Source organism: Pteronotus mesoamericanus, unplaced genomic scaffold, assembly GCF_021234165.1.
Source record: "Pteronotus mesoamericanus isolate MK-2021 breed Mesoamerican mustached bat unplaced genomic scaffold, CSHL_Meso_final scaffold_232, whole genome shotgun sequence".
NCBI classification, from domain to species: domain Eukaryota; kingdom Metazoa; phylum Chordata; class Mammalia; order Chiroptera; family Mormoopidae; genus Pteronotus; species Pteronotus mesoamericanus.
In genome coordinates this window covers 9,206,863-9,227,894 of record NW_026555311.1, presented here as the reverse complement: position 1 = coordinate 9,227,894, position 21,032 = coordinate 9,206,863, and the positions used below count along the sequence as shown (strand labels likewise).

Below are 21,032 nucleotides of genomic sequence, written 5' to 3'. Positions count from 1 at the left end.
TTGATTACACAGATGAAGGACTCTAAGCCAAAGGTCTCAAGCCTAATTGATTATCACAATCAAGATGTGAGGAGCACAAAAGCAGGCAGAGATGCTTAGGGCTTTGCAAAGTGCTCTACAAATATTAGACAATGTTATTGTCATGCATTAGGGAGTTGCACTGCTTTGAGAAAGATCCTCCAACCGTAATTTTTTTTAACAGCCAATGGTGTAGTGGAAATAGCCAATTATGGACATCTTAAATCTTTTAAACTCTACATAATAGCTTTCATACCAGATGTGCATGCCTTGTTCCTTTTTGCTAACTTTAAAAATATTCACTCTGTGTCTTTCCCAGGCTGGCCAACATTCAGCAGCAGACCCTCTTAAGATTGTTTACTTGCCCTTGTTCCTGTTGAGTGACCACGCTTGGATGCAGGAGATGGGCTCAGCAGCAGCCAACAGGCCATGATCCAGGAGGAGCAGTGAGGGACAGAGCTGCTGGTAAGACAGTGGGGACAGTTGGTGCTTGGTTTGCTAGAAGTTTATTCCCAGTTTAATGGTAAATGTGTCTTCCGAGCTCAACTCTAAGTTACTCTGTACTCTCTCAAAGGCCTTTATTATCTATGCTTTAGACACATGGCTTAAATGTTTAAATCTGAATCCCTCAAAGTTATGTGCTGAGTTTTGTATAATACACTTCATTTTTCTGGAGAAAAGACTTTCATCAGATTCTCAATGTCTGTGAATTTTAAAGAGATAACAACCATTCAGATAGAACCACAAATGTGGAGAAATGTGATTCCTGGAACCATTTGCCCCAGGATTTCTCCTGTCCATTTTTATATCACCATGGCCACTTGGTCTCAGTCTTGTTGAGGACCAGAAAACTGGTGATTGTGGTCATTTTCTGGACTGAAAAGTGAGCACCTGCTGTGCATAGGCAGCGGGGCTTCATGACAATTTGGCTCCAGAGAACTAGTGGAGAAGTAAAGTATAAAATGACAGAACTCAGGAAAGCCTATGTCATATGTCACATGATCTTTTTATACATGATTTAAAAAACGTAGAAGATTGACAGAGAGGTAGACAAAAAATACTTTTTACATCATGTTCTTACAGTTGATCTTAATAGAGTTCAATTTGGTTCTGAATGCCACTGGCCTGTTAACGAATGTCCCAACATAAGGATTATTTCTCAGATCAGTATCCCTTATGTGGATGAGTAAAAGTAGGTAACTGGTGTACTTTTTTCCCAAAATATTTCAGATGAAGACTAGAATGAATTCTACCATACATAGCTTTGTCTTTACTATAAACCAGTTAAAGTTAGGAGGGCCTTGTAGGAAAGAAAATGGAAGTTAGAGAGAAAGAAGGTAGAGCGAGGCTTTTTTTTTTTTTTCCTTCTGTAACTCCTTTAGCAAGTAAATCAGCTTTGCTTCCCCAGAAGGCTCACGAAGCTATAATCTGTGCCCTCACTCCAGGCTTCTGAGGATGTAAGTGTGCACTCTGCTACTTGATACTTCTTAGAGACAGACCTGGTGCTGAGAAGTCCTTTCCAGGGTGTCCTCAGTTAAACTCCCATGATTCTTGGATGTTGCCATTTTCGAGACACAGGGCAAGTGCCTCTGCCTAGATTACCTCTCTGGCCTGGGAATATTAAGTAAGGGAAAGAGAACTCAGCACTGTAGTAACTCTCAGAATGAAAATTTTCCCCTTGCATGCTAATGTTTTTAGAGTAATCATTGTCACTGAAAATAGACTTCCTCTTTCCCCTCTCATGCTGGAAAATCTTAGGTAATTATGAATAAAGCATTCTTTGCTTTTCCCCTCCTCCCTTCGTGAATGCTTTGCCTCTCGCTGTGAGGACTGAGGCTGCTCACTCTGTACTTGACCTTAAGAACTGAAAGAAATTTTTAAAACAAAAATTTTATCTCTTTAGTGAAGTCATAGGATTTTATCTTTTTGGAGGCAAAGGGTGGGTAAATAGGAAGGTGCAGAAGTTTATGGAAAAGTGTAAGATAAATCATCAACAAGAAATGAGGTCAGGACCTTAAAGTATTAGCTGAATGTAAAAAAAAAAAAAAGATTTTAGAAGTAATGCTCAGGTGAAAAAAATCTTAGTTTACATTTATTTTCTTGTAGTTGGATAAGATCAGTTTAGGGCTCATTTTCAGTAGCAAATAAGTCTAGGGCTTATATTTTAGTAACACTTATTAGCTATATGTTCTTCAGGAAATTATTTAACCTCTTTAAGCCTTCTTTTACTTGGCAAATAGGTCATAGTTAATACTAATGGGATCATATAATATATGGATGATATCTGCAGGGCCTGGCACATAGTAAGTTCTCAATTTTATATTAGCCTTTGTTATTAATTACTATTATTAATGCTGCTTTCAGTTTTTTAAATAGTCAATTTAGTTAAAAAGTATTCCTTGGGTGTCTATCAAATACCAGGTACTCTTTAAGAACTAGAATGCATTAATGAGCAAAACAGATAAAAGTTTTCTTTTCCTTGTTTAGCTTAGAATCTGGAGTGGGAAACAGATATAAACAAGATAAGTAAATAAAAATGTATGTAGTATGTTAAATATCAAGAAGTTCTAAGCATAGGAATTTAAAAGTAGAAAAAAGAAATTGGGGTGATGTTGAGGTAGTGATTGAAGATGGAGTAATCAAGAAAGACCCCATGAGATTATTTTTTTAGTAAAAATGTGAAAAAGAAATAGAAACATAATCATAAACTTACATGGTAAAGAGTATTCCAGCTAGAAAAGACACAAAGACTTAGAATAGTAGAAGCTTTTCCTGATGAATCAAAGAGAAGCAGAGCATCTTACGCAACTTAATCTTATTCCACCAATAAACATTTACCCATATACCCAAGTGATACAGGTAAGAACTTTGGAAGTTCAAGGAATAGCACAGTTTGTCTAGAGTAAAACAGAGGAGACTGCAAAAAAATGTCGCAGGTTGTGGCCTCAATCTTGAAGGATAAAAAGAATATGGATAATTGGTAAAAAGGTATAAACTTTCAGTTATGAGCATAGTCTGAGGGTGTATAACATGGTGACTATAACACTGTACCATATAATTGAAATTTGCTGAGAGTAGAACTTAACTGTTCTCACCAAAAAAAAAAAAAAAAAAGGGTAAATATGTGAGGTGATGATGTGTTAATTAACTTCATGAGGTGAAGTTCTTTCACAAGATACATATGTATATCAAAGTATTATACTGTACATTATATATACTAATCTTACAGTTTGTCATTTATATCTCAGTAATGCTAAAAAAAGAACTCCAAGGAAAAAGTTCTAATTGAAGTATTTTTTTTTTTTTCACAAACAACACACACACACACTATGCCAGTAGAGACAGGTGGAGAAGAAACAGCATGAGGTGAAATGAACTGAGGATGTTGGCTTTGAGGGCAGGGGTCTACCAGACACAGGGCCCAGGGGAGGGGCAGGAGCAGGTTGTCTTCTTGTGCAGAAGTGGCAAGCAGTAGAAGAGCTGATGGCAAAGCAGGTGAAGCCAAATTTTGTAAAATCTTAAAGCCATTCTTAAAATCATTACATGCTATCTGACAAATATTGAGGAACAATTGAAGCAGTAAGTAATAAGGTGTTCCAAGTCTTTAACAAAGTTATTATTTTGACAAGTTAAGAAGAATTGGGAGATGGAGGAAATAGAGTGATATGAGAGATTGAGAACACAGATTATGATAATAAGACTGAAAAAGGAAGATAGATTTGATATATTTTAAAGAAAAATCGTGAGGATTTTATGGGGGATTTGCACACGGGAGATACAGGAGGAGTCAAAGTTTCTCTTCAGGTTTTAAAATGACCAATGACGTGTTGGCACTAAAAGAAATGGGGAAGTTAGGGTACCCAGAGGTGAAACCGGACTTGCCTGAGGTCATGTCATGAGCTAATGACAAAACCTGCACTGGCCGCAGGTTTCCATTTTGAGAGCCTCCTGCCACCCTTGTCGGTGCAGGCTGTAAAGAGTGACAGAGACGTCTGGTTTGCCAGCTTGCTCGTGGAGAATAGAGTTAGAAGGTTTGCAAATGCCATTAGCATTGTGTTTAGCTGTTCTTGTAATTAATGGGGACATTTTTACCCTCTTTCATGAAACAGATCTTTGTTTAGAAAGGGTCAAAGCAGCATTGGTAGGACTTAGAAGAGGGCCATTATTATATATATGCTTAGAGTCTCCAATCTAGTCTTTGTTGATGTTTCCTGATTTAAAATAAGTCATCTCTCTTTCTCTTCAATAGTTTGAGATGGAATAAGTATTTCTATCATTGTACTTTTTTTCTGCTTATCTCTCAGAAGAAAAGTGGTTTCTGTTATTGCAAATTTAAATCACTACCTAGACTTTAAAATTAAGCTATCAAATGCTGCTTTCTTAAAGATCAGTCTTATAAACTGAAATCAGTGCTCCTTGTTGTAATAAGCCTTATTAGTGTATCTTTTGACTCATAGGACTTTAAACAAAAATTATCTATTTAATGCAGTGCTATTCAAACTGCACTCTTCAAATTATTCTGCTACCCATCTATTTGTTAATGTCTTCTTGTTGTTAATAAAATAGAATTATCTGGCAAGTGAGAAGAAATGTATTTAAAAGAGAAAATGTTTATTTTTCTATTTAAAAGTTTTTATACATGTCCTTACTCTCTCCATCTCATATGCCACATTATGATACAAGTCATGACTCAACTGTGTAAAAACAAAACCTTCGTCAGATGTGGTGGTGTCTTATGTATATTTTCAGTCCCAAGTTGGTCTCAAAGTCTTTGTGTCCCAAGAGACTGAATTATGGCAGACTACTGACACTCTCATGGGATTCTCCTGAGAACTCTGGCAATCCCTACGTTCACGAATAGCCCTGTAGCACTTTTGGTACTAATGCCTGTCTGCATTTGACATGTACTTTGCATTTCAGACAAGTAAGCCTTGCTAACATAGAATGCACCCTATGGAAGCTATTCTCATCATTCTTGTGTTTCAGTTTCCCTTCCAAAAGGTGGAGTATCAGTTGCCTCCACTGATCTCATAGGATATTTTAAACAAAAACGAGGGTCTTGGTGAGTAGACTTTGTATTCTGAGAGAAAGTTTTAGTGTAAATGAAGGTACTAGAAATGTTTATCCATCTTGACAGATGTTAACTCTGACCTAACCTTTTCCTAAAAATGTGAAAATAGTGTGTTATTTTGGCTTTTTGTAAGCTGGGAAGATTAGAAGAACAAGTAACAGGTTTCTGGTAGAATCTGTGATCATATAGTTAATGTTGTATATATGTATAACAATTTTGTGATTCTCAAATCACAGCACATACAGTTCTTGAATGTTAGTGGGGGTCTTGGAGGGACTTTAAAAACCCCAAAAAACCTTGGACATTTTCTCAAGATCTTGAATCTCCCTCCACATTCATACCTGTGCACACATGTGCACACAACATCCTTCCATATATCCTCTAAGCCAGCTTGTTTCCTTCTTTGTTGAGAACATTGAACTTGTTGGCAAGGACTTCTACCTTTCTTTCCTACCATACCGTCAAATCCAGCTTATCCACATATAATTCTTCATGCTACTTTTTGGAATTTCCTTTTTCCATGAATTAATCAGATCTTTATTGTTCTCTCTACTTCTGTTCTTCCTTTTTGTTTTTTGATGGTCAATTTAATGTGCCCCAGTGTGCTCATTCTTAATACAAATCTAACCCCTTCTTAAATACCCTTTCATGGATACCCATTGTCAAACTTTGTTAAAGCAGTAGATGTTCCTCCTTCCCACCCCATGGAATTTTTTCAGTTAAAATGGAGTTTATCTGGTCATTGCAGAGATGGTCAATGCAATGTGGGGGTGCTTAGGACCACCTGCCTACCCACGTCCAGCCAGTGTGGCTTTGAACAGGTCTGTGAAGCTATGGTATATAAAGAACTCAGTTTAAAACCCCACTGGCCTACAGGAAGTAGATCAAATTCTGTGCTTGATATTGTTGTCTGGCTCCTGATTACTCTTCAACCTCCTTGGCATCATGTTGTTCCTCAGATTACAGGGTGTAATTATTCCTAACTATAGGTCTTGAACAGAACTTATTTCACTCATTCTAAGTCTTTATATTTGTTGTTCCTCTCCTTTCCTTAAATACCCAGCTCAGGTTTCCCATCAGCAAAACCTCATATTGTGGCACCGTTGTTTCTCAACATCACACTTACTGTAGTCATCTGTGCCTGTTTTCTCTATAAACTCAGACACCCCTAGGACAAGGGCTGTACCTTACCTTCCTGTACCTAACATTGTGCGCAGTGTCTGGTTATGTAGTAGACACTTAATCATACTCTTCGAAAGAATGAATTCACTTTGTCATCTTTTTATCTTTTCTTTGTTCCCTCTGTCCCCCTCTTAAAATTGATATAGCATCTGCTCATTGAGATGAGGAGAAAGGTGGGGCGGGGGGTGGGCGGGGAACTGTGGAGGGTAGATAGTTGGAACTTCAAGTGCTGAGGCATGGTAATCTGATATACAAAATTACATTATTTCAGAGCTTGAACCTCAGAGATGCTCAGTTGTTGTTACAATATTTTATAAGTACCATTTGATACTAAGTGTTTTTTCCCTAAGTATCCTCCCCAAACTAAATTTATTACAATTGGGATTTGTGCTTTTGTTGGCTATTTCAGAGACTTTAGGGATTCATTTAGCATTCTAATTCCAGAGTTATTGATGAACATAAATGTTTTATTATAGGGAGAGAAATTTGAAAGCTGTTGTGGATATTTAATGTCTATTGGATGACAATTTTGATGAATAAACACGCATAAGACCTTGTTTAATGAGTTATGAAGTCAGGAAATGTTTTGAAACTTCCAGAAAGTTTGGTTGAAGATAGATTTTCTTTTTTAAAAATAACCTATTTATTGAGAACGAAAACATTTCTTAAAAGTTTATTAATCAACCTTTTGCATAACAAACCTGCAACTTTAAGCAGTTTTTGTTTTGTTCTGCTGTTCACTCTCAAGTAAAAGACTGTACTTGAAAGTGGTCAGGTTACTTGAAAATGTAGGTCTTGTGAGAGACAATATGTTTAGCCTTGTTGTCCAGGTGCTTTGTGATATTATAAGGACAGAGCTGAGAATGTGTGCAAGCTTGCAGAGCTCCAGGTTCCCTAATCAGGCAGGTAAAGTGAGTGTCAAAAGCCACAGCTTTAGAGGAAGGTAAATACACTCCCCATATAAAATGCAAATTGAATACTTGGGCATGTATTGCAACTAGGACAAAAATATATAGCCTTTTGGTATATATCTATTAAAAGTGTGTAAGTGTATAACCAGATAGCTCAGCGGATTGACAGTTACGGGGGTGGCGGTAAGCAAATAGGGAAAAGGGCTCCTGGGCCATGGACAACAGTGTGGGGTCTGCTGGGGGCAGGGGGTCCAAGGGGGACAGCGGGTAAAGGGCAAAATGCAATGCAGAAGGGATCTTTCCCTTTATTCAGTTTCATACTTTTAAAGGTAAGAAATAGTTTTCTTTGAATACTTTGTGTTTAAGTTGTTCCTTTTTTTAAAGTTCTACATTCTCAAGATGATTCAATTCTTAGAAATTTTAAAAATTTAATTTACTACAATGGCAAAATTTGAGTAAGTTTTAATTTTAATAAGAAACACACTACCTCTGTAAAGTCATCCCCAACTCCTTAAGGACAATTTAGTTTCTTTTCTGTTTCCAAAACATGTTATAATAGTTATTAGAAAGCTAATTACATTGTTTCCTTATGATGTTTTAAGCATCTTTCTTCCTTAGGGACAAAAGCCTTGAATCCTTAGTACATACTAAACATTTATTATTCAATTGAATAATGTGCTACCTATGCCTAAAAATGTGGACAGCATATAATATCAGGTATACCATCAATAGAAAAAATAGTGCTCCCAGTTATTCAGAATAATTTACTCATAATGGAGGGAACTTTAGTCATTCCTTTTTCTGCACTTTGTAAAATTTAAATAACGTGAGTTACATGTTTATTGGAAAATTGTAAGAATATGTCTGTGCGAACATTTGAACTCCGGTCTAATTATGATGTAATAATTTGAAAAGTTTTAAGACTGTATTCCAAAGGTATAAGTTTATTTAGGCTTTATGCATTTAGAGCAGATTTCAGCAGTATTTCTCTGAAACCCTATTCGATTTATCTTGATTTTCTAATCTCTTGGTATATAGCATTTCATCATTCTTTTAGTAGGCTCTGTATCTGTAGATACAGCATCTCTGTTTACACTAATTTATGTGTTTTGGGGTTTTTTAAAAATTGCCTTAGTGATTTTATTGGTCCATGTATTCCTTTTCAAATAATCTATTTCTGGATTCATTTACTAAGCCTACTACATATATTTTTGTTATTAATTAATTATATTATTATTTATTACTTTTCCCTTCTTTGAGTTTGTTTTGTTTTTTCTTAAATTATTGGGTTAGAATGCTTATGTCAATTATTTTTATTCTATTTTGTGTTATCAGTAAAAGGATTTTAAACATCTGAGTATAATTTGGCTACAGCCCATGCATTTTGAGATGTGCTGTATTCATTACCATTTGTCAGAAATTCTTTCTTTTAAAGTTTTAATTTCTTCTTTAAGCAAAATAGTTACTTAGAAAAAGAAGGAAAGGAATCCTTCCTCAGCTTACTCTTTACTTATAATTTCATTATTTGTAGTGTTAATTCTGTGGGGGGGGGGATGCTTCTTTTAATTCTATTTTGTATTTCACTGTGAAATTGTTACCTGGATTTACTTTCCTTAACTTCTTAATTGCAGTCTGTTTTCTAATTTAATCATTCATGTGTTGTTTCAAAGAGTACCTATAAAAACTTTCTTTGGGAGGATAAAGCACATGAGGCCTAAGATTTATTTCTAGACAGTAAGTAAATCGTTTCTGAAAGCATGCTTTTCTTCTACTGTGGAGTAATATGTTTATTTTCCTCTTTTAGTTGAAATTTTGTTTTCCCCACCCATTGGTATCATTCTGTATTTGTTCCCTACTTATACTTCCTTCAAGGAAGGCCAGCTTACCTGCTACCATCGAGTGTGATAGAATCATCTGAGATTGTTCAAAATATACCGTTAGAGGCACATTTGGAACATAGTCACTGTGAAACTTTTTTCTGTTTGTTGAAAATATGCTTCAGAGGTCAGAGCCCTGCAGTATCTTTCCCTCTATCTGCCACCGTATCTCTTTCACTTAATCGCAGCCTCTAATCCAGGTCTATAATTTGGTTTTGTCTGACTTTTTGTTTGCTTGTTTTGTTTTGGTGCCTCAGCCCACGGAGTGGGGAAAAGCTCAGCCCCCTGGGGGCCCCTCCTACAGTGGGCCCTGCCAGTTGGGGAAATTGAGCATTCTTGTCAAGGCGAGCCCACTGTGAATGAGGAGCCAGGTTAGAGAAGAGTCCTGCCATGCCCACGGAGTCGGTTTGGAGAGTTCCTGCATGTTTTATTTTCCCAACCCCGCTTCCTTTGGCTGCCTCATGGTTAGGTAGAAAAAAAATGCCTTTTTCTCCAAAGACTCCCTCCCTTTTAGCTTTTGCTATTCTACATTAGGAGGGCGCCTTCTGGTTGAGAAGACAGTTTTCCTTTGTCAGAGTAAGGTGGGCAAAAGTAAGTAGCTCAGAGTGAAATACCTCAGCGCTGCTGGGTTTCTGTTGGGTTTCTAGCTCCCTCTGAGCTTTGGGACAAGGGTGGATGGTTTCTATTATAAAGTTGCCCCCTCTCCTTCTGTTAGCCCTGTCTACCCCAATCCATGCTTAAAGTAAGAGGTGTCGGGCAGTCACATTGGGTTTCTTAGTTTTCTGCAGCATTCCACAGCTGACCTAGGCATGGGGCTATGATCGGATTTCTGGTGATGCCCCTTGATAATGATTCATCGACATGTTATCCAGGAGTTCCTCTAACTCTCTGCCTCTCGGCTGGCGCTATTCCCTGGTATTTTAGTGCTGGTGCAGGATATTTTCCAATTTTTTAAAGATTTTATTTTATTTTTAGAGAGATGAAGGGAGGAAGAGAGGGAGGAAAACACCAGTGTATGGTTGCCTCTTGCACACCCGCTGCTGGGACTCTGGTCCACAACCTAGACATATGCCCTAGACTGGACATCAAACCAGTGACCGTTTGATTTGCAGGCCAGCTACTCAATCCACTGAGCGACACCAGACAGGGCATATATTTTCCAATTTTTAAATATTATTCCAATTGTTTACTGGAAAGAAGGCTTGGGTGTCTGCTCTTATGTTACCACTTCTCTACAAGTCCTCCAGTCTAATTTTGTTCATGAACATGATGAAAATTAACTCCTTGAATGGATTTAATATTGGATGCTACTTTCAGGGAAATTCAAGATAGAAAGTTAGCTTTCAAGGAGAGAGAATAAATTGTTAACCAGTCTCACAAAGACAAAAATAGGCCAAATCTTATAAAAGGTTTTGGAGTAAATTTTTTTTTTTACATTTCCAATTCAAGTTGAACTCTCAAATGAAATTGAAGAGCTAAAGCCGTTAGCTGACAATGATTCTAAGCATTAATTTGAGGGACTCTATAAGCCCACTTGAAATTTTACTTAAGTTTTGTGAGGAAGAGAGAGCCAGCTGATTTCATAAGATTCTCAACAGGATCTCAAAGTTAAGGAACTAATGCTGTAAATGTGTAAGACAAGGCAAAAATGTACCATATTATGAGTGTCCAGTGAGGATAATAAACTTAATTCCACAAGAGACTGCTTTAACACAAACACAAAAACTTTAAGCATGGAAACTCTCCTTAAAAGGAGAGTAAAGAATGAAGCTGTAGTGCAGAAAACTGGATTTGTGATGATTTGAAGTTTATCCAGAATAACCAACAGATTTTCAGCAAGATCTTGCATTGCATAGCTCCTCTGGTATGCTGCAGGAGGAAGGAGGAGGGAGTTTGAAGAGACAAGTGGTAAGCATGTTCACTTGGCTTTGACCATGACTTCAGTTTTAGTGTCTGCGTTAAGGGACCATAAGAAGGAACTGAAATGATTGGTCATGATGGCAACTCTGTACTTCTGTGTTTCCAGAGGAGGGAGGGAACTGGGCGTCCCTACCACAACCTTTTGAGTTGTGGAAATCATGATAAAAACCTTTGTTATACAGCTAGGCATTAGCGGAATAAATAAAGCTCACTCTTCAGATCTATCAGAATAGCTTTAAACATTCTTTTATTTTGGTGGCAACAGGTAGAACAAATTTCTATAAAAATTGAAGATACTGATTTTTCAAGACATCAGTGTGCCTAGCTGCCTAGCACTGAGCAGGACTCTCCTACATTTTCCTCCTAATTACATTTTGAATTCTCAGTAGAATCAGTTTTCCAATTGGTATACCCTGGTTTTCTCACTTACTTTTATCATCTAATTATTTTTTTTCTTGCCACTAACTGAAGTATAAGGGACACAGAGAGATCACTTATTTTTATATGCAACAATTTTTAAAACCTAATTAGGGCATGTTTATTTTACCACTTAACCCTTTTACATTTCTTAAATCTTTTCTAATCATAGAAAAGTTGCTGAGAGTGTCCAGTTTTGTTTACTAGCTTATAGGATAAAGAAGAGTAAAATAAGAGGTCAATAAAGCACAGTGGTGAGAAGATAGTGTTTCCAATTAATCTCAAAGTTTGGGATTAATTTAGTATTAATTCTATTCTTTGATGTCTTCCTGTTTTTTTTTGACATGGTGACCTGCCATAACAAAGAGGAAACAGCAGGAAACTTGGTACCAATTAAAACCAGTCTCCTTCCACCAAAGAATTAAACTGTCAGCAAATGTAATCTCAAATTCAAATAGTGATAAGTGTTTTAGAAATAAACAGGAATAAAGGGACAAAGCTATTAAATTTCAACATCTGCTGGAAAATGATTAAAATGCATGCCAGTTTAATTACGTTTGGAATTTAATAAATACAACTAACACAGCGGAAACACAAATAGATGCTTCATGCATGGTGTGTATGTTTGAGTGAAGGGCTGCATCCAGCCAAACTGAATATACTGGAATGAATGTCTACATGAATATTACTGATACATTCACCTTTGGTGTTCATTCCACTTACGAGTTATTCAACCAGGGTGATTGAGTTTATAACAATATAATTTGAGGTTTGCCCTTGATTAACAGTATTCGAAGTTTGAATTTGTTCTAGGATGAGTCAAGTGTAATAACAGATTTCTGGATCAAAATGAGCCTTCCCCCTATCTGGTAGGAAATTTGAAATTTCTGTTCTTACCCTGACTGAGATGCTCTGGATAATCCTGGACACAGAACCCACTGACTTTGGATCTTTACATTAAATAGTCAGCTGAACTGACTTCCAGGGTCAGAGGTCTAAACACTCTGTGCCTGATATGATGTACTTCCAACAACTTTCTTTTAATTAAAATAGTACATATGTCAGGTTGGTTTGTCACAACAGGAGTAGAACAGATGTCTGAGAGCAGATTTCTTTCTTTTATGTGTGTGTGCTTCTTAATGCACTTAAAAATGTGATTTTATTCTCTCACAGTGAAGATGTTTTTAGTAGATGTCTTCAAGAAAATTCAGAAATCTTAAACTTGTAGCCAACATTGAAATACAATTCTAAAAAAAAAAACCCGGAAAACTCAAGAGTTTATTTCTGTTTATCTGGAAACACTAGTGCTAAAAATATCCCCCTGTGGTTGTCATAAAATACTTAGTTGAGGTATTTTGCTGACATTTCAGGTTTGTTTGTTTATAGTGAAGCCTATCAAGAATAACCATACATATCCTATTTGTATTCAATCAACAGAAAAATTTCGAGTACTTGCTACATATCTATGCTAGCCATTAAGTTGGAGAGGGAAGGTAGATAAGACTGAGGAATTTGCCTGTAGGTAGTTCAGAAATAACTGAGTTAGAGGGCAAACCTTGTTAGTTGATAACAAAGGGAAGGAATCACTAAGGGAATTTAGGTTTCCAAATTACTGGTGTATGGTCTTTGTACCTTTTTAGCCAATGTGCTTTAAAAAGAAACTGAATCATTTAAATTGTAGTCTAAGTAGTTTTTTTAGGATTTATTTTTTGTGTACTGGGACCTGGGTTGAAAATAAACATGTATGGGAAGAGACTTTAAAAATGTTTTTCCTTAATTGCCAATTCAATGACTAGATGTCACTTGTTTTAAGTAGTTATTTTTTCATATGTACTAGCTATACCTGATATATGTGCCTTTGCTCTTTATAGATTTTTTTTTCAGTTTTTAATGCACTTAATCACTAAAATAAAGGTCTGTGTTAAAAGGCATAATTGCCGAATGTGTTTACAATTCCTATAAACCAGTGGAAAAGAGGATATATATACACAGTCAATCATTAATTCAACAAATACTTTCTGCCAGCTATTGAGTTAGATATTATGTTTATGACTGTGAAAACAACGGACACAGCTCTTGGCAAGAAGTTTAGGTTTGATAGAGGATGCAGATGAGGATATAGGCAGGATATAGCACATAGTGTAAGTGCTATAGTGAGAAAATATAGAAGGTGTTCTTGGAACATCTAGGAGAGCATCTAACACCCTGTCCAATGACTTCATTCAAAATTTTCTAGAAGAAGTACTGCGTATAGTAAGACCTGAATAGAATAAGTAAGAGTTAATTTCTCCAGAGTGAGATTAGTGAAAAGGTAGAGAGAGGTAAGATTTATCACAGTGAGAGAAACCACATGTGCAAAGGCACAGAAGTAAGAGAGAATGTGGTGTGTTAAAGAAACTATAATAAATGTATCAGTAAGAGGTTGGGGCAAATGGACATGAGATGAAAGGTTACAAAGAAGGTCTTAGGGTCATATTAAGGGATTGGGAGCTAAGAGGAACTACTGAAGAGTGGGAAGTGAGTGAGTAGAGCAGTAATGGTGTTCAACAGTGGACTTTATATAGAGAGGAGTTAGAAGGTGAACAAGACTAGGGGCAAGAAGTCCATTTAATGGATTGTTGTAGTAATCCAGGAACTAGATAGTGACAGCAAGAACTATGGTACTAAGAGTGACAATGTAGATAATGTATGGATTCCAGAGACAATAAGAAGGTAGAACCAATAATACCTGGTATTTGATGGGATGTTTGTAAGAGGGAGGAAAGAATAAAACATCCAAGTTTTCTTCTTAAGTAACTGGGTATATTACATTACCACTCACTCTAATAGAAAATAGGCAAGGGAGGACAAGTTTGAAATGATAATGAATTCAGTTTTAGATATACAGATGACTGGGAGACAGTTGCAAATTTAAATTGGGACTCCGCTGAGGACTAAAAGTAGAAATCTATTTTGAGTTAATTTTTTTTGAATGGTGTAAGATAAGTGTCTACTCTCATTTTTTTTGCATATGAATATCCAATTTTCCCAGTACTGTTTATTGAAGAAAATGTCTTTTCTCCATTGAGTATTCTTGGCTCCCTTGTCAAATATTAGTTGACTGTATATTCATTACTTTATTTCTGGGCTCTTGATTCTGTTTCATTGGTTTATGTGTCTGCTTTTGTGCCAGTACCATACAGTTTTGATTACTGCTGCTGTGTAATATTGCTTGAAATCAGGAAGTGTGATGCCTCCTGCTTTGTTCTTTTGTCTCAGGATTTCTTTTGCTATTCAGGGTCTTTTGTGGTTCCATATAAATTTTAGGATTTTTTTTCTTTTGTAAAAAATTCCATTGGAATCCTGATAGAAATTGCATTGAATCTGAAGATGGCTTTGGGTCGTGTGGGTATTTTAACAATATTAATTCTTCCAGTCTATGAACATGGGATAACTTTCTACTTATTTGTTTCTTCTTCGCTTTCCTCAGTGCTTTGTAGTTTTCAGTGTAGAGATCTTTCACCTTCTTGGTTAAACTTATTCCTAAGTATTTTGTTGTTCTTGATACTATTATAAGTGGAATAATTTTCTTTAATTCTTTTTTAGCTAATTTATTAAACATTACTGATTGTTGTATGTTAATTTTGCATCCTGAATCTGCTGCATTTGTTGATTGGATCAACAGTTTTATAGTGGAGTCTTTATAATTTTGTATACATAAAATTATGCCATTGCCAGTAAAGACAGTTTTACTTCTTTCTTTTTGATTCTGATCCCTTTCATTTCTTTTTCATGGCTGATTGCTCTGCTAGGACTCCCAGTGCTATGTTGCATGGGAGTGGTGAGAGCGCGAACCCTTGTGTTATTCTTACATTAGAAGGAAGGCTTTCATCCTTTCACCACTTGTATGATATTAGCTCTGAAATTGCTGTGTATGATCTTTATTATGTTGAAGTACATTCCCCATTTATTTGGTTTGTTGGGTTTATTTTTTTTAATTGTGAATGGATGTTGAATTTTGTCAAATGCTTTTTCTGCATCTTTTGAGATGATCATATGATTTTTATATTTCATTCTCTTAATGTGGCATGTCTCATTTATTGATTTGGGTATGTTGAACCATTCCTGCATCCCAGGGATGAGTCCCGCTTGATTATGCTGTATGATCCTTTTAATGTACTGTTGAATTCAGTTTGCTAGTATTTTGTTGAGACTATTGGCATGTATATTTAGTAAGGATATTGACCCACAGTTTTCTTGTGGCATCCTTATCTGACTTTGGTACCAGGGTAATGCAGGCCTCATAAAATGAGTTTGGGAGTGTTTTCTCCTCTTGAATTTTCTGAAAGTGTTTGAGAGGGATTGGTGTTCATTCTTTACATGTTTAGTAAAATACACCAATGAAGCCATTTGGGCCTTTCGTTTTGGGGAAGTTTTTTTGTTACTGATTCAGTCTCTTTACTCATTATTGCCCTATTCATATTTTCTGTTTCTTCATGATATAGTTTGGTAGTTTGTATGTTTCTAAGAATTATCCATTTCTTCTATGGTGTTCAGTCCATTTCTGTATAGTTGTTCATATTAGTCTCTGATGATCCTTTATATTTCTGTGGTATCAGTTGTGATGTCTCCTCTTTCATTTGTAATTTTATTGATTTGAGTCCTTTCTCTTCTTTTCTTTGTCCATCTAGCTAAAAGTTTGTCAATTTTGTTTATCTTTTCAACAAACCAACTCAGTTCTGTTAATCTTTTCTATTATTTTCTGATTCACTGTTTCATTTGTTTCTGCTCTAATCTTTATTGTTTCCTTCCTGCTACTTTGAGTTTAGTTTGCACATTTATATTTTAGACTAATTTTTGAGTGCTATTTTTTCCAGCCTAAATACATTAGAAATAGAATTAATGTTTTTAATCTTATTGTTCTAATCTTCCATTATTAAACAAGAAAACATATTTATTCACTCTCCCTCCCCCTCCCAAAGACTCCATGGATATGTTACTCTAAAATCTCTGTTTTAACTTTTATTTTTATGTTTTCTCAAACATTTCCCTTCACCTAATTTTCTCTTCTTCCACTTCAGCTTAAGAAATCCTAAAAATTCTTAAGTCTCTCTACCAAGATCATCTCCATTTTGATGTATGTCTTCATAGTTCCATCTTTGTGTGAGGCTTGTGACTCCATGATCTACCTCTAAATTTAGGAATAAGCTCCCTGGAAGCGCTATGACCAATCATTACTGTGTTTCTCATGCCACTTAGCACAGTGCTCAACTCACAGGCTTAATAAACAATGAGCTGAACTACAGATTTGAAAATATGTGCCAAAAAGTATACCATAAATGTTTGCCATGTGTAGTAGTAAAGACAGAGTAGTTATTCTTACAGAAAATGCCATGAGACCTTTTTTATAAAATCAACTTTCTTCAAAATAACATTAAAACAGAAAAGAATGGGTTATTTCAGTGTTCTCTATAGTAACATCTTATGATCAATTGCCAGAACATGAAATATGTGTTCAAAAAATTAATGAAAGGGCTTTTAAAACTTAGTGACATTCAACTTATGTTTATGACCAAAAAGCCTGAATTCTTATTCAGCACATTATAATTTCAATTATGTAAAACTTAAACTAGCTAGGGGGTACTTTAAATCTTTATAGGAGCGGTAGCTCCGTGGCAGTCTTCCAAAGTTGGAAGTGCCAGAGTGGGTTCTGGGGAAAGATTGAGAGTTTTTAAAGTATTTCAAATAGAGAAACAGAAAGAAATATGTTTTCCCAGCACTGCTGCAATAATGCCATTTTAAACATCATCTCAGTGCATTAGCTGCAGTGACGATGAGATGGGCCAGTTGCGCCAGTGTGTGTGTGTGTGCATGCGTGTGTTTGGCACCAGCATTTTCATCTCTTTATGCTGCATGTTGCCACAAAGAGAACATTTAAACATGGGAAACAGTTTGCCTTGAATTGTAGGAAACTGAAAGGGGGTCAGAATGCCAACTCAGTTCGAAGATTCTAACCCATAGCCTCTTTCAGCAGGGCAGTGTTGAATTTTTATGAAATATCATACATGGGTGGCCTGAGTACTGGTTCAGCTCTCAGTCAATACCTTCAAATAGAAATACCTGACAGTTCAGAGTTTTGTTTTCTTCATATGTGCTTAAAGCAATTTTCCCACTTAGGACACTAACCATCATTTTCTTCTACCCTTAGTTCTTTTCTCAGATAAAACTAATTTAGCTTCAGAGTGTTTTATGATCTTTATTGCTAACCATGGGTTTAGAAGGCAGTGTAAAACATTTCTACACTGTGTATATTAGAGTTAGTGGACTTGGAATTTGTTTAGAACTTCTGAGTGAGATGGAAGAGGACCAGTAGAGTAAAAATTAATATTTTTAAAGCCAAAGACTAAAATTAATGTTCAAATGTGTTTATTTCACTGTAATTCTTTGAAAGAGGTGAGGGGGAGGAAAGTTCAAAGGAAATGACTGTTCTGAGTTTTAACAAAGCCCTTTCAAGGAAATGTTGGTGCTTCTGGTTTTTATAGCTCTGTAACCTTTAAGAGTTCATCTGAAATGTTATTTTTTTTAACCTAACTCAGTGCTTCTTTTAACTGGTGGACTTACGATGCCACATTTATATGATGGAAATTAAAATCAGGGTTCTTATCCCACTGAAAGATGCAAAAGAGAAGGAAACAAGGGAGAGCTATTTTACAGGGTTAGTGACATTTTTAGTGTATATTGTTTCAGATTTGTATTGTATATACCATATTCAAATACAGTTGAAGTGTGAGAGTCATGATTTTTTTTAATCCTCACTTGAAGATATATTTATGGATTGAAGGGAGAGAAAGACAGAGAGAGATACAGAGACATCAGTATGAGAGAGAAACAGTGAACAGTTGTGTCTCATCTGCTCCCTGACTGTGGATTGAACCCGCAACCTGGTTATATGCCCTGAGCAGGGACTGAACCCACAAACTTTTAGTGTACTGAATGATCCTTTAATCAACTGGTCCACCGGGCTGGGGCTAAAGGTAATGATTTGACACAAGAAAATTTATATGATAAAATTAAGCAGAAAATTTATGACATTTTCTATTAGATTTTTTTAATCTAGAAAATTATATTGTTTATAAAAATGCCATAAACTTGGATCATTCAGTGTTCTATAACTTTGAAGCTATTTTCAAACAAAGAGCTAATTCATCTTTTACAGATACAGTTAAAGTCATGATAACACATGTATAGCTATTGTGTTGGGCAAACCATTGGCCAAATTAATTTTAAATGCACCATTTACTGTGACATGTGAATTTGTGATATCTAAATAATGCAGTGGTTATATGGAAATTATTTTACAGGTAATTAGATCTTATTTTGAATTTAAATAATATTTTTAATGCAGACATAAGTGGAAGTATATTTTTAGTTTTTCTCAATGCTTAGATTTAGTGAGTTACAATCTTTTTTTTAAAAAATTTCATTTTGTCTTGTCCTTTCTGGAATTCCCTGTGATGATGTACATTAGTGCAATGCTACATTAAAGAAAAATCACCCAGATTCCACCCCAAGAGCACACTTTTCTCCTAAAGATATAAATTAAATGACCTATTAAAAATTAATGATTTTCTGTGTATTTGGGAGAAAGTACAAAGGTACACAGGATAATTTAATATAAATAAAGTTTCTGCTGGGAATCTGAATTTTCCTGTGTGTCTTATTTTATTGTTAAAATAATGCTTCACAGTTGTTTTATTATGCATTCTGCACTAGTGCTAAAGATTCTATTCTATTTAACATGTGCCATATTTGGAAGAATTTAGAAGAAAACAGGGACTTTGGTCATGTTATCAAAACTTTAATTGTTCACTTCAAAGCTAATGAAATTTTTGATGTATGAGCGTAATAGCATTTCTGATATTTAGAAAATAATTATGAAAAACTAAGTTTTTATTCCCATTATACTTAATATTATTAATTGGATTCTTATATTACTGTAGTTCCTCAACTCTAATCTGATTTTACTTGTAATATTTAGTATATAAAAACTTATCTTAGTCAATCCTCATGCTTCTGCATTTTTATGTGATCTGGTATTGGACAATTAGGAGTGGTTTTGTTGACATGGCAGGTGGAAATGTAAAGATCACAAAGGATAGCTTATAAGATTTAATTTTAAAACTAAGTACTCATAGGGGAGGGTATGGGGGGGGCGTCAGTGAATAGGTGAAGGAATTAAGCAAAAAAAGAAATCATAGACAGTATAGTGACTTCCAGAGGGAAAGGGAGTGAGGAGGAGGTAGGAGAGGATAAAGGGGGAATAAACGGTGACGGAAGGAGGCTAGACTGGGTAGTGGGCACACAATACAATATACAGGTCATGTATTATAGAATTGTATACTTGAAACCTATATAATTTTATTAACCAGTGGAACCCCAATAAATTCAATAAAATATAATAAATAAATAAAACTAAGTACTTACTTGTGTCTTAAAATACAGTAAGCCCTTACTTAATGTTGTCAATAGGCTCTGCAACTTTAAATAAAAAGACATATAAGGAAACTAATTTTACCATAGGCTAATTGATGTAAACAAGAGTTAAGTTCCTACAGCATCTCATCAAGGTTATAATGAAATGACATTCTGCAAAATTATATTATTTGTGGTCTTGTTGGATGTATATATGATGAAAATCACTTTGAGCATTAATTAAATGACTGCTACGTTTACTTTTAAAGTTACTGAGAAAAGTATTTTACTATTATAGAGTTATGAGTTACTGTTTCAAAACTTATTTCAATTTGAAATTTTGTCACTGTTTCTGAATATTACCAGGACAGAAGAGATTCTGAGCTAAAGGCAAGAGTCTTTTCTAAGGAAGAGTTTGAATAATTAGAACAGTCACATGATTGGAAGAAATAAGACAAAGAAAACGTTTCAGTATTTACATGTTTAATTTGAAGGTAAAGCAAGACTTGCATGTCCTTGGCTCTTGAAGATGAACACAGAGCTCTTTACAGCTAGTTTATAAATGGTGAAATGAATTTATATCCTCCTAGTCTACAAGTTCTCATTCATGCTTCAAGATCCGTGTACATGTTAAAACTGCATAAAATTATCATATACTGTACATCTGACCTTGGGTTTTCCTGTGTGTGCTGTTCCATGGGATGTTGTGTCTGCAGGGTGCTCTGGAACCAATGCATCTGTACCCAAGCTCTGTGTGTGAAATGCCACATATCACAGTGACTTTTTAGAGATCCCTCCATTATCTTACATGCGCTGAGGCCTTTCATTTAAAAAAAGGTTTAAGTTTGTTTTTAACCGAGTTTGTGTTACTTACTCTCCCTCCGCTTGGCCATTTTTAAAAATATACATTATTATCTAATAGAACCAGTGTTTAATAGATCCCATATGATGTGGCCGTTCCAGCAGTGCGAATGTGCATTTGTGTCCATGCACCTATGCGTGCATATTCATCTCTAGTGGATTAGCAGTGCACTTAGAAAGAGACTTGATAGAGATATAAAAAAGATAATCCCTTTGGGGCAGACATGACTGCCCAGGATCTGCTCCTTAATTTGAAAAAACCAGAAGCCTGATTTTATCTTTCCTTCAAAAGGTGATGTTTTAATTAAATTCATAAGAGGTCAC

General features: G+C 35.5%; 1 protein-coding gene across 1 annotated transcript in view; it reads left to right on the top strand.

Annotated features, from left to right (window-relative positions):
• The window catches only part of TET2 (tet methylcytosine dioxygenase 2), a 113,870-nt gene that overhangs the window by 36,245 nt on the left and 56,593 nt on the right, over window positions 1-21,032 (top strand). The window contains exon 2 of the mRNA XM_054591666.1: window positions 338-483. The gene's annotated coding sequence lies outside the window, so the exon portion shown is untranslated. The remainder of the gene's footprint in view (window positions 1-337; window positions 484-21,032) is intronic.